At 39.1% G+C, this 13,166-nt stretch overlaps 1 protein-coding gene and 2 pseudogenes across 6 annotated transcripts in view; all 3 read left to right on the forward strand.

Annotated features, from left to right (window-relative positions):
- Positions 1 to 13,166, forward strand: part of spred2b (sprouty related EVH1 domain containing 2b) — a 161,519-nt gene that overhangs the window by 17,850 nt on the left and 130,503 nt on the right. The gene's annotated exons all lie outside the window — the stretch shown is intronic.
- Positions 7,726 to 7,861, forward strand: LOC148353462 (5.8S ribosomal RNA; annotated as a pseudogene).
- Positions 9,237 to 9,375, forward strand: LOC148353463 (U2 spliceosomal RNA; annotated as a pseudogene).

Here is a 13,166-nt window from a genome sequence, read left to right on the forward strand (position 1 = left end):
TTAAAAAGACGAGCATACGTTTACTACTGGGAAGAAAGGAATTGCAAAGGAGGGCTGCGTCATGTAAAATGTGAGCCCTTTGTTTCTAGACGACAGAACCAGGGGCAAACCATGCTGTGGAGAATAACGCCAGATTGCAACCTGGACATTGAAGTCGTCTCTTTTGAGTATCATTTGTGGTTGTCGCTAGGGATTGACCAATATGTCTTTTAGGGCCTATACCGATTATTCGTATCAAAGGGAGGCCGATGACCATTACTTGGAGCCGGTTTTCATTTGCCGTAACAGCTTAAAAATTGCCATAATCATTTTTAATGCAAAAAGAAGCAAAGGATATTTGTTATTAATTCAAATTTAACTTCAATACTTGGTGAAACCTTTTACAGTAAATGAATTAGAATTTCAACATAACTAACTTGACTTTTCGTTCTCCTAAACCAAAAACTAGCAGTGCAGAAATTAAAATGAGGCTTAGCTGCAACTCGTATAAAAGTACATAAAAACTTAAATAAATCCCTATATCTTTACAATAAATAAAAATGTCAAAATGACCTAAATTAACTTAAAAGAAAATGTGCAATGAAACGTAAACAGGGCTGGCGAATTGAAAAGTGTGGTCACTCCTTTTTTAGAGCCAGATTGACAAACTAATGTTATGGTTAGAGCTAATATTTCAGACTCCACCTGAACGTGTCTCTCTGAAACAAGTTAACTACACTTTTTACACTATCTCATAATTGCTTTTCTATTACGGACACAAGGCATGTCGAGACAGGTTAGCTGAGCTCCCTGAAACCTCTTATACAACCAACATGACTTGAATTAACCTAAAACAAAAAGTGCATTAGAAACTTCAACGGAGCTGAACAGTGTGGGCCATTTTAGAGCCAGATTGATGAACTTATGTCATGATAAGCTGTCACTTTCACTTTAGCATGCTTTTTATGCTCTGAATCACAAACACATGCATGATTGACGAACAAATGTTATGATAAGAGCTAATTTATCTGTCTCCACCTAAATGTACCTCTCTAAAACAAGTGCGCTACATTTTTCACGCTATCTCTTAATCACAAACACGCCTTTCTATCACGGAAACGGGAATCTCAGGCCAAGTTAGCTCAGCTGCAGCTCTCACCTGTATTAGTGGCTTCGCCCCCAAATGCTCATCAAATCAGAAGGCGCGGGGTGAGTAGCAAGCGGGAGGAGGAGAGGACTAGTAAAGAGAGAGACTCTCAGCCTTATGTGACTTGATAACCAGCTTGTGAAAAAAACAAAAACAATACCAATATCTGTCAAATTCTCAAAAAAAGTCCCGCACAATAATTGGTCAACCTCTAATTATTGGGCGGGACAACCTCTACTAACTTTTTTCAATCCTCAAAATGCTTTTTAAAAACAGTTTCCTACTCACTTTTTTTATCGGTAATAATTATGAATCAAACCCATCGAAATCTTCATCCTGTTTCTGCACTAAATATCCATCAAACATGCCAAGTTCACTTTCTTCACTGTCAGTCACTTCCATGCTGTGCAGCTGCTCTTAAATAATGCCAGCTTTTGCCAAAACTTAAACAACAGTCCAGCAGATACGTAAGCCCAAGCATTAAAACTGGGCTTTCCAACCTTTTTTAAGCATCAAGCTACTTTTTATTACTCACTAGCGCAAGGGGCATCCACTTTGATATGAATTCCTAAAATATCAGCTTCGCTAAATGGCTTGCTGAATAGTTAAAAAGTAGCTTGATAGTTATCTAAAAAGGTAAGCAGGTAAAAACTAATGGGTAACCAGATATCTTGCTAAAAGAGTAAAGGGCCATCTATTTAACCGAAAAAAGTAAAATGTTAGTTAGACAGATTCCTGGCTTGTTTCATGTTTGACGCTGCATCGTCTTTCATCATAGTCTAGCTCCTCACTGCGTGTTTTTGGTTAGCCAGAACTAGGATTTTCTGCCGATCGGTCCCGGTTAGCCCTCTTTTGCAGCTGGGTAGCCTGCCGTGTTTATTTGGTTTGTATCAGGTCAGGTTCATGTTTGTTGCTGTGGCCGCTTTTGTTGTTGGTTCCCAGGTAGAATGGCTGCTTATTGCATGCTTTTGGTTGGCCTACCTCTCGTTTTTATGCCGATCGATCCCGGTTAGTCCTCTAGATAGATAGATAGATAGATACTTTATTCATCCCCGCAGGGAAATTCACATTTCCAGCAGCATCCCTTTGCTGAGAACAATACAATAATAAAGCAAAAAGAATACAATATACAAATACCCAATGTGATGTGCTAATACCCACTGTAGCGTGTTGTATAGAGTATTTAAATAGTGCTACATAAAATACACTCTGCAATAAAAGTACGGTAATATGCAATGCAGGGGGTGTGGTTTAATGTGGCCTTTACTCTGCCGGGTGGAGTTAAAGAGCCTCATGGCACGAGGAAGAAAAGATCTCTTCAGTCTGTCCATGATACAGGACTGTGGTTAGCAGCACGGTCCCCTGCGGAGATCCTGTGCTGCTAACCACAGTGTCCGATGTACAGCCGCCCTGTTTCACATACTGGGGTCTGCCTGTCAGGTAGTCCGTAATCCATTCTACAAGGTGTGAGCTAACTTCCATCTCTGTCAGTTTCCTACTCAGTAGCAGAGGCTGTATGGTATTGAAGGCACTGGAGAAGTCCAAAAATGTAGTCCTCACAGCCCCCTTAGCCCTATCCAGGTGAGAGAGAGGGATCGGTGTAGCATGTAGACTATAGCATCCTCCACTCCCACCTTCTCCTGGTAAGCAAATTGCAGAGGGTCAATGGCGTGACGGACCTCAGGTGGTGCAGCAGCAACCGCTCCATGGTTTTAAACGCATGTGATGTCAGGGCGACCGGCCTGAAGTTGTTGAGTTCCTTAGGTCTCAGCTCTATGGCGGCCAGCAATCCTGCCAAGTCCCACCTGGGTTAGCCCCAGTTAGCTCCCTGTGTTATTTTTTCCAGTTCGCCCCATTTTGGCTGCTCGCCATTTATTGTACCATTGCTGCACCCACCTGCGACGCAGCACCTAGGCATTCACCACAAAAACTACCAAAACTTGGCTTAAAACACCTATTTGACTAACAATAAACCAATATGGTGACTGGCTTCCTAGGGTGCTGTTGTTCTTCACATGACGTCACAGCTTAGGAAGTCAAAGTCGAGACAGGCTGTCTTCTAAACTTGGAAAATAATTGTAATTCACTGATTATACACAGTGTATATAATATATATCTATATCTATATATATATATATATATATATATATATATATTTACGCAGACGCTGCCCTACTTACGAACGAGTAAGTTAGTAAGTTGAATTTGTTTGTAAGTTCCTTCAGTGCTATATTTTCTATGTTTTAGGTTTATATAAGTATGATTAAGGCTTGTATAAGTAACCTGTTTTGTTTTGTACTAAAAAATTAAAATTTCAGAAAATAGTATGCTCTATAAGGATAAATAAATGTAAGTGTAACTTACCTTTGGAAGGTGAGCTTCAAGAGGTCCTCCTCCGTGTTAGAAAGACCGAAAAAATGCGATCCAACCAATTTCTCAACAGCATCAAACTTTCTCGCCTCTTCTTTGCACTTTACACCAACCATATTGAATGGATGCACGAGATATTAAACAATGAAAATGTCAAAGTTCTTAGCGCGCTGGAGATAGTATAGATAATATAAACGGTATAGAATGTTTACACATGAACTAGGAAGAGGAAGCGGATTTTTTTTCTTCCGGTGGATGCCAGGTGTCCTCTCACAGAACCACACACCAGTAGCGGCGGAAAGAAGCACTACAGTCATGTCCTGTACTCTGAAAAAGGTGCACACAATACAAAATCGAACTTACAGCAGTGTCCGGATATTTTTAGACATCCCGAAAAAAGATGTTCGTATCTGCCGTTTATTTGTAGGTCAAATGGTCGTAAGTAGGGGAACGTCTGTATACTGGCATGAATGAAGCGCTAATGTTTATTTTGTCGTATATGTTTGTTAGCTTTCTTGCTATTATGCTTGTTATACTAACATAATTTCAGCAAACACATGATCTCATTTGACTTTCCAAACTAAAGTTAATACCTGAGGTCAACCATGTCTCAGAAACAGCTCTCTGGCCTTGCCGTAATCAGCTTTAATCACGGAATAGGGGAGCAGATTACTTATGGCGAAATTATCAATAATTTTGCATCGAGTAAAGCCAGAAAGGTCAGCTTTTAACATGTGTTTTCTTTTCATTATACAACTTTATTTTCTTTTTTGTGTGTCTTTTCAAATGTGTGTGATTGTGTGATTTTTCTTTATAATAATATATGTCCATTTAATTGTCAGTTGTGATGAACTGCCACTCACAACACATTACCAACTGAGCTGTAAGCACAGTGTTAATGTGTTGTGAGTGGCACACAACTATTAATCTCCTCCAAAATATTATTATTATATCTTCTTCCGTAAAAGTATGGCTAGCTTCTTCTCCCAGAGCTTTTGGAGTACCCTAATGATTTATATACCAAAAATTCCCTCGTCCCCAACGATTTATATACCAAAACTTCCGGCCTGACCGTGAATTGTGTGCTATGATCTGGGTAAGCGATAGCGATCTCCGTGACGACACAGGACCCTGACAAAGACGACTTTTTTTTCCATAGACATGAATGGGGTTTGAATACATGGGCCCATTCATTTCAATGGGTAGCCCTTGTAACCAGGGAGTTTCCAGAGGTCGCTTGAGGGGGCCCCGACCCACAATAGATTTAACCATGGGTAAATAGTAAATGCTAAACAGTGGATGGCCCCATATGCCAGCCCAAATATTTGCTGGGATTGGCTGATGCTATGCTTACTCATGCTAGCTGTAAACACTGTCGGTGATGCTATGCTTACTTATGCTAGCTGTAAACACTGATTGGTCAATGCTAACTGCTCCTGCTTACAAATTATGCTAACGGATACTTGCTAACAGTTAAATATTGTCAATTTATGCTAACAGCTACAAGCTGAAAAATTATGATAATGTCTAATTGTTATCACTTCAAACTAACTGCTAAGGCTAACTGCTTCATGCTAATAAATTATGCTAAGCGATACATGCTAACTGCTACTTTCTTAAAAATTATGCCAATGGCTACCTGCTAACAGTTCAAAATTTAAAAATTATGCTAACAGCTACATCCTGACAAATTACGCTAACGGCTACATGTTAACGCTTCATGCGAACCCAAATGCTAACTGTCTAATGCTTACAAATTATGCTAACGAATACATGTTAACAACTTCATGTTTACAAATTATGTTAATGGATGAATGTGAATGAGTTATGCTAATGGATACACGCTAAAAAGTGATGCTAGAGGCTAAATGCTAACTGCTTCATGCTAAAAAAATATGCTAATGGATACATGCTAACGACTTATTATTTACAAATAATTCAAATGGGTACATATCAATGAGTTATTCTCATGGATACATGCTAAAAAGTGATGCTAACGGCTAAATGATAACCGCTTAATGCTAAAAAAATGCTAATAGATAAATGCAAACGACTTAATGTTTACAAATTATGCTAATGGATACATGGAAAAAAGTGATGCTAGCGGCTGAATGCTAATTCCTTCTCGATAAAAAATTATGCTAATGCTAACAGCTACATGTTTACATATTATGCTAACGGCTACGCGTTAATGAGTTATGCAAATGGCTACATGCTCAAAATTCCTTTTGAATTGGCCCATTTAAAATGTTATTAAAGTGTAATAAAAGTGTTATTACAGCGTTATTGCCATGCATGTGATTTTTTTTTTTAGACCTTCCAAAAGGCATATCCTTGTTGCTAACAATTATGGGCCCATTTGAAATGAACTTCCCAGTATCGGGGTGTGTGTGAACCAAATTAAAAATTACAAATACGTCTCTCTGAGTTAATAACTTTATGCTTACTCCAAATGCAAACAACTCAACGCTACCGGTTCTCTACCATCATCTGGCAGATCCATCTCAACTCTCACAATTGCCTCGGGAATTGTCTAGTTTTATATTATTTTTCTCTTCATATTTGTGATTAAAAATGCCATTTGTATCATCTAGTGGATTTGTATTTATTATTTAAGCATTTTTGATAAATATTTATCTATGAAGTGTATTTGAATGTATTATTTAAGTTTTTTTTTGACATTTTACATGTTTGCCAATTAACTTTCTAATAAAAAAGGCATAGAAATGTATGTTGTACACCTGCAAATATGTAAGATACTTTATTCCTACCACCTAATCCACAGATCATATTGAATTTGGACTTATCATACAAAACAAAAAAGAAAAAGTAATACATTTCAAATTGTGTTGATTCTTTTTATTTATCCACACACAAAAAAAATCAATAATATCAACAAACCCACTTTTCAAAATGTTGTCAACAAATTCGTTTTTGGGGTTTACATTTTGGAGAATGATAAACATTGCCAATATGAAAATGATATATGCTCTAGAATTTGCCCCTTGGGTCGAGTTAAACATGACGTTATAATTATTAATTTTTTACTTTATATATTTCATACTTATTTTCTGATCGTTTTTCTCTGCATTTCTGTCTGTTTCCTTGAAAATTGTTAACTTTGTTTCGTGATGAAACAGTCAAACACTACAAAGTTGAAACTTTAATGTCAATTTTGTTTGTAAATGATGCAATGTTCAAAATGTAGTATTTAAAACATTTTAAACATTTTTATAAAACTGTCTTGGCGCCCCCTGCCGGACCAAAGTGATACTACAATTCCCAGCGTCAAACGAAATGGTGTGCACTCTAATTTGCATTGATTTAATGTTCTTGGTGGCTCATAAATCACATGATACAAAGAATGGATGATCCATTTAGTTGCCAACACTTTTTATCATCAATTTTAATCGATTTTGTCTCTTTGTTGTTGCAGCACTAACTCTGCAGTGAATTCGATGTATTTCTGCACACACGGCACAGGTGGCGAAACCGGTAGTGGCACCCTCCACCCACACACATTCATAAAAGTGACTGAATGACAGGCCAGCTGACACAGTGTCGACCAGACACACAGTGCAGGCCCATCCCACTTACCAAAGCTTTGAATGTTCATTTTTGACAAACACATGCACCAACACACTAAGACTCCTTCCTGTTGTTGTCAGATCAGAGAGCCATGCTTATTTGTGTCCCCACTGATGCTTAAAACTGTCATGTCGGAACACGAGGACTCTTTTGTTTTGGACACTTGAACTTGGTAGACTAAACTGTCGCAGGGTCTTCCGTTTGTCCAACTACGACAGCTTTTTTATCTCTTTTCTTCTGTAATCATGAAATGCGTCCTGTGACACTGGTTTGCATTTTGTTTGTACACATTTCTACCAAAAACATTCCTTTGTTAATTTGCTGTTTTGGAAATGTTTGTTATACTTGTACAAAATCCTAGTTGTATTAAGGTGAAGATGAACTAATTCAATTCAAGACGTTTCACTCAAATAGGAAGATATCTTCAGCATCACTTTGGTGTTTGCTGAAATTATGTTAGATATGCACGACACCGCTCGGCTTGTCGCGGTGTCGTGCATATCGCACCCGAAAGTACCCGCGCTGCGGGGTAGGGGCTCACTGGAGCGACCGGATGGCACCCGCGGTGCGGCGCAAGTATAAACCCTGTCGTGAATTTGTCTCCGATCGTCCCAAGCGGACGTAAAATCACCCAGCTGTACGACTCTTAGTGGTGGATCACTTGGCTCGTGCGTCGATGAAGAACGCTGCTAGCTGCGAGAAGTAATGTGATTTGCAGCTGCGATTGGCTGCCAACCATTTCAGGGTGTCCCCTGCTCACTGCCCGGATAAGGATAAGCGGCGCAGATAATAAGATGAGATGAGATTTTTTTTTTCTTTCTTTTTGAAGGTGCGCCGCTACTTCGCGGATTTTCACTTATTGCGGGTGGTTTTGGTCTCCATTAACCGCGTTAACCGAGGTCCCACTGTATTGGTATTCACATTATCTCTTTAATGGTGGTACATAAATTTGAAGGCGACAGTAAGCATTAGGGGTCTCCATTGAAAAACATTTTTGTAAGTATGACATTTCCCACCGAGACAACACACTCAGCCATACATTCATACCATCCAGGGGAACACAAACATTTTAAAACAAAATAAAAAATAGTGGGGAAGGATGGAATTATATAGAAAGAATATATACAACTATAACAATATGAATAGTGTATGTATACCTATACAAACACACACACCATATATAGATATAACAACACACACACACAGTATACATACGTATACACCCACACACACACATACCTACATAAATATTCTCAACCCTACTTCTAATAATTACCGTAAATTCCGGACTATAAAGCGCACCTGATTATAAGCCGCACCCACCACTTTTTGAGTGATTTGACACTTTTGTACTTACACAAGCCGCACCCATGTATAGGCCGCGGGCGCCCGCAGTAAAGCTTGTGACACAGTCACAAGTTTAACTCGGGCCAGGCTGTAAGTCCCACAATTGTAACTTCTTTTTTTTGGTTTGAACAAATTTATTGACACTAATAACAGAAAACAAACAATGTGAGGTTTGAACAACCCTTCTCGACAATCTTAACAGCAATCAAGCATATTCACAATTTCGTTATGTAGATAGATAGATAGATAGATACTTTATTCATCCCCGTAGGGAAATTCACACTTCCAGCAGTCTACCCCGTTGTTTATTAACAGATTAACATGATGCCCTAGGGGTGCTTGTAGCGGAGTGGATGACGTCACGCTAGTCCAAAAGTTCGACATCCCTGCGGCCGATAGAAATCTTTTCTTTGTGAAAATCCAGGGATACACCACCTCGTGTTAGCAAGTCCGCCTCCTCTCCGATTCCCCCCGGCTTTCGTGTCTCTGTTTAGCGGCGTTAAAGCCGGATAGCTCCGGGTAGCTCCGGGTGGCTACACGTTAGAGTGCGGAATGCTAAACGTGAGCCACGTTTCCGCAAAACACAGCAACTGCGCTCCCTGTGCGCTTCGATGTTTTCCACCAGCACTCGATGATCTTATTTGGTCGTGAGTTCGCATTCACCATGATTACGGATGGTACCGAAGACTTATAACGCCGCATCTTTGTTAGTGTCAATAGGTCCGTCCAGGCCAAAGTCGATTGTTTTTTGGTCTGAACAAATTGTCCAATTTGTAATGGTTGTAATATGTAATTACCTGTTTAAATAAATGACGTAATCGTCATGCTAGGTCCTTAGCTTGGCCTCTTTGATTTTTGCATTTCGGAGATGGAATATGAGCTTGCTCTGTCCACTCCACGCATCGGCCCGGTATTGCAGTACCTCCGGGAACGGTGCATTCGCAATGATCGCAGCAAGGCTTTAGGGCTAGGACTTTAGCTTGGCCTTTTGGCTGAGAGTAAGTGTCCCGGCTCCTAGGCTTTGTAGCGTATTATGAACTGACCGATAACGGATAATGGATAATGAATAACGAAGATAGATCAATAACCCTTAAACCCCCCCACAAATCCACCGACACCAACAGCAGCAAATAAGCAATGTGAGGTTCGGACAACCCCTCTCGACAATCTCAACAGCAATCAAGCATATTCATTTTGTTATATCTGACACTATAACGTGACAGTATGACGTTTTAACATTTTTTTTTCTGACATTTTCAACATCAATTAAACAATTTCAGAGTTATTATCGACACTTTTAACATTCACAGTTTCCTCATATCATGTTCTAACAATATGATGTTTGAACAATTTTTATCTACACTTTTAAGGATGCACGTGAACGCACCGTAAGTGAAGCTAGCGTAGCCGCTAATGTGCTATGGCCACTTGAATGCTACGATTTTGGCGTCTGTGAGTTTCGAAAAGAACATAAAGCACGGAGTCGACGTTGTCGTTGATTCGGCGGATTTTCATTCGAAAACCAGTCCAGGAAGGAGGCCGATTCGCCTGCTTTCCGAGATCGGCCAGTGTTGACGCTGGCAAACATGGCGGCGCTACTTTGTAAAGCGACCAAAAGCCGGGGAAACTAAGTCCAACGAAATAACAACTTGAGACTCAGAGGGTGATCGGGTGAGGTGATCAGCAGACGGTGCCGTAAGAGAAGCGTGAAGTTTTCAAGATGCTGAGCAGAGATAAAGAACTCGAGGAAATTAAAAAGTCACTCAAAACATGGAGAAAGACAAGAGGATTATTGTGCTTGAAGGACGCGTAGCAGATCTGGAACAGTACACCAGGATTAATGACATTATTATCACCGGTCTGGACATTAAACCTCGGACCTATGCCAAGGCTGTGGCAAATAAAAATATTGCAACGGATGCTGATGAAGATTCTGCTGAGCAACAGGTCATTGCTTTTATGAGCAAAAAAGGCATATCCATCAATGCTGAGGACATAGAAGCATGCCACCAATTAACAAGAGGTGAGAACCGACCTAAGGCGACCATCATGAGATTTATCAACAGAAAACGGAAACATGAAATCCTTAAGCAAGGAAAAAAAACTAAAAGGGACTAATGTTTATTTAAATGAACACTTAAGCAAAAAAAACTCTGACATTGCAAGACAGGCTCGATTTTTGAGGAAAACGAACAAAATACATGGAACTTGGACTTCAAACTGCAGAGTATACATAAAGTTAAACGGCACTCCAGAAGAAACAAAAATACTTTGGGTCTGAGAAATGCAGGAGCTGGACAGATTTGCCTGAAGTGTAACAATGGCATCCTGGACTGACAATATGGACACCTTTATTACAGATCACAATAAAAAAATCCATCATAATATATTAGGCCATGATTTACCGGAACTGAGCATTGTTGATCACAGTGACTCCAATAATTCAAGATTAGATGACTTCGATCCTGACCACAAATTCCTATCAGCTAGCTCAGACAATTGCAAATATTATACTGGAAATGAATACAATACTTTTGTTAAATCTGAAGGCAAATTCTCAATAAGACACTTTAACAGTAGAAGTATGTACACAAATGTTGATGACATCACTGAATACTTACAACAATTTGAGAACCCGTTTAGTGTTATTGCAGTTTCAGAAACGTGGTTCAGTGAGGAAAGGGGTGTAAATTTTGAATTAAACAACTATAATCTGAACTATGTAAATAGAACAAACAAAATAGGAGGTGGAGTAGCTATATATGTGCACAAAAGATTAAAATGGAAAATATTACAAAACATGTCATTTGTCATTGACGATTTACTTGAATGTATTACAATAGAAATTATAAATGAAAAAAGGAAAAATATTATAGTCAGTTGTGTGTATAGATCACCGGGCTCAAATCTGGAAACCTTCACAAACTGGACTGAAAAAACATATTCAACAATAAGCGCCAAAACACTATTCATTTGTGGAGATTTCAACATCGATCTAATGAATCCAAACAAACATAAAAACATTGATGACTATATTAATATGATGTACAGTATGAGTTTGTACCCAACTATATTAAGACCTAGTAGATTGAAATGAAATGAAATGTTTTGCATTTATATAGCGCTTTTCAAGTCAATGACTTCCCAAAGCGCTTTACAATGTGCTCCACATTTCCCAATAGCGGCCTTGCAGCCATGTAAGGCGCTAACCTGCTTATCGGGGGTATTAGGGGTTCAGTGTCTTACCCAAGGACACTTTGACATGTAACACGTACGAGCCGGGATTCAAACTGGGATCCCTTGATCCCAAGACGAGCGCTCTACCTCCTGAGCTACTGCCGCCCCAAGGTATGTTTTATCCTAAATGAAAGGAGACCAAGAGGAAGGCCGCGATTGTTGTGGATGGATGGTGTTATGAGTGCACTGCAGGAAAGAGGTCGAAATATAATGGAAGCTAGAGCTCTTGTTGGTGATAGGAATGAGTGGAGAGGTGTTGTGAAAGGATAGTGGGATGTTTTGACGTGTTCTAAGGGATGAGCGGGGCACCCGTATGATGCGGCAGGGGTAAACCAGTCAAAGCTGTCGGGTCCTGCTGTTGGTTTTCAGAAGATGTGTGTCTAAATTAGCACTAGAGAGTTTATATTTTCAATTTATATTTTATTGTTTTACATTTTAAGGATTGTGTGTTGTCTGTCGACTTTAAATCCGTTCAACGTGTAAAAAAATCTATAATTGTTTTGTATTTTGCAAATTTGCAAATAATATAAGATTACCTAATACTAAATAATTTGATGCGTAACGATTTATTATTATTGCGAGTATTCACGTAAAAAATAAAAATCTGAGGAGCCCTTTGGGAGCCCAGTGAGCTGGAAAGAGCCGCTTCTTGAAAAAGAGCCAAACCTGATAAACCGGTCCTCTCAAATGTGACAGTAACAATATAATAATGAGGAATGGAGCTGCCATCACCATCGTTTTTAAGCACTTTTTTTATTTGTCTCAATTTAAAAGCTGATATATCGAGTCATATTCAGCATTTCATCCAAAATTCAAGCATTTTCCTGACCTTGAGAATAGAATAGAATAGAATTTACTTTTATTGTCATTCTTTGTAACAATGCACACAGAACAAAATGTCAATACACCTGACCCGTACAGTTAAACTGTAGCAAGCCGATGCAGCCGCAGCCAAACAGGTCGCAGCCATTTTAGTCATTAGGTGACCAAACCCCCCAATTCCAACCCTTAATTGCTGAGCGCCAAGCAGGGAGGCAATGAGTACCAATGCGAGCGCCCTACCATCTAGGCTACCGAGCTGGTGGTTGAAACTACCACGTTAACATTTAAGTATTATCAAGGATTTCAAGCACCTGTATGAAACCTGATAACAGTGTGTAATTAAATAAATAAATGTTTCTACTTTACAGGTCATTTTTGGAGCTCAACTCCAGATTAAAAAAACAAAACAAAAAAAAAACCTCACCTGTTTGTCACTTCACACAGTGCAACACTCATTGACAATATATTTACAAATAATATGGACTTTACAAACGTCAGCGGATTACTGGTTTGTGATATTTCTGATCACCTACCAGTATTTACAGTGTATGATGAAAAGGTTATTGGACAAAAATGAATTAAGGATTATGTTTACAAACGAGTTAGAACTAAAGAGACTATTATATCACTCTATGATGACTTAGTTAAACAAAACTGGAATGCTATATATGGTACA

Source organism: Urocampus carinirostris, chromosome 13 (assembly GCF_059441175.1).
Source record: "Urocampus carinirostris isolate Australia breed hairy pipefish chromosome 13, RoL_Ucar_1.0, whole genome shotgun sequence".
Taxonomy (NCBI): Eukaryota; Metazoa; Chordata; class Actinopteri; order Syngnathiformes; family Syngnathidae; genus Urocampus; species Urocampus carinirostris.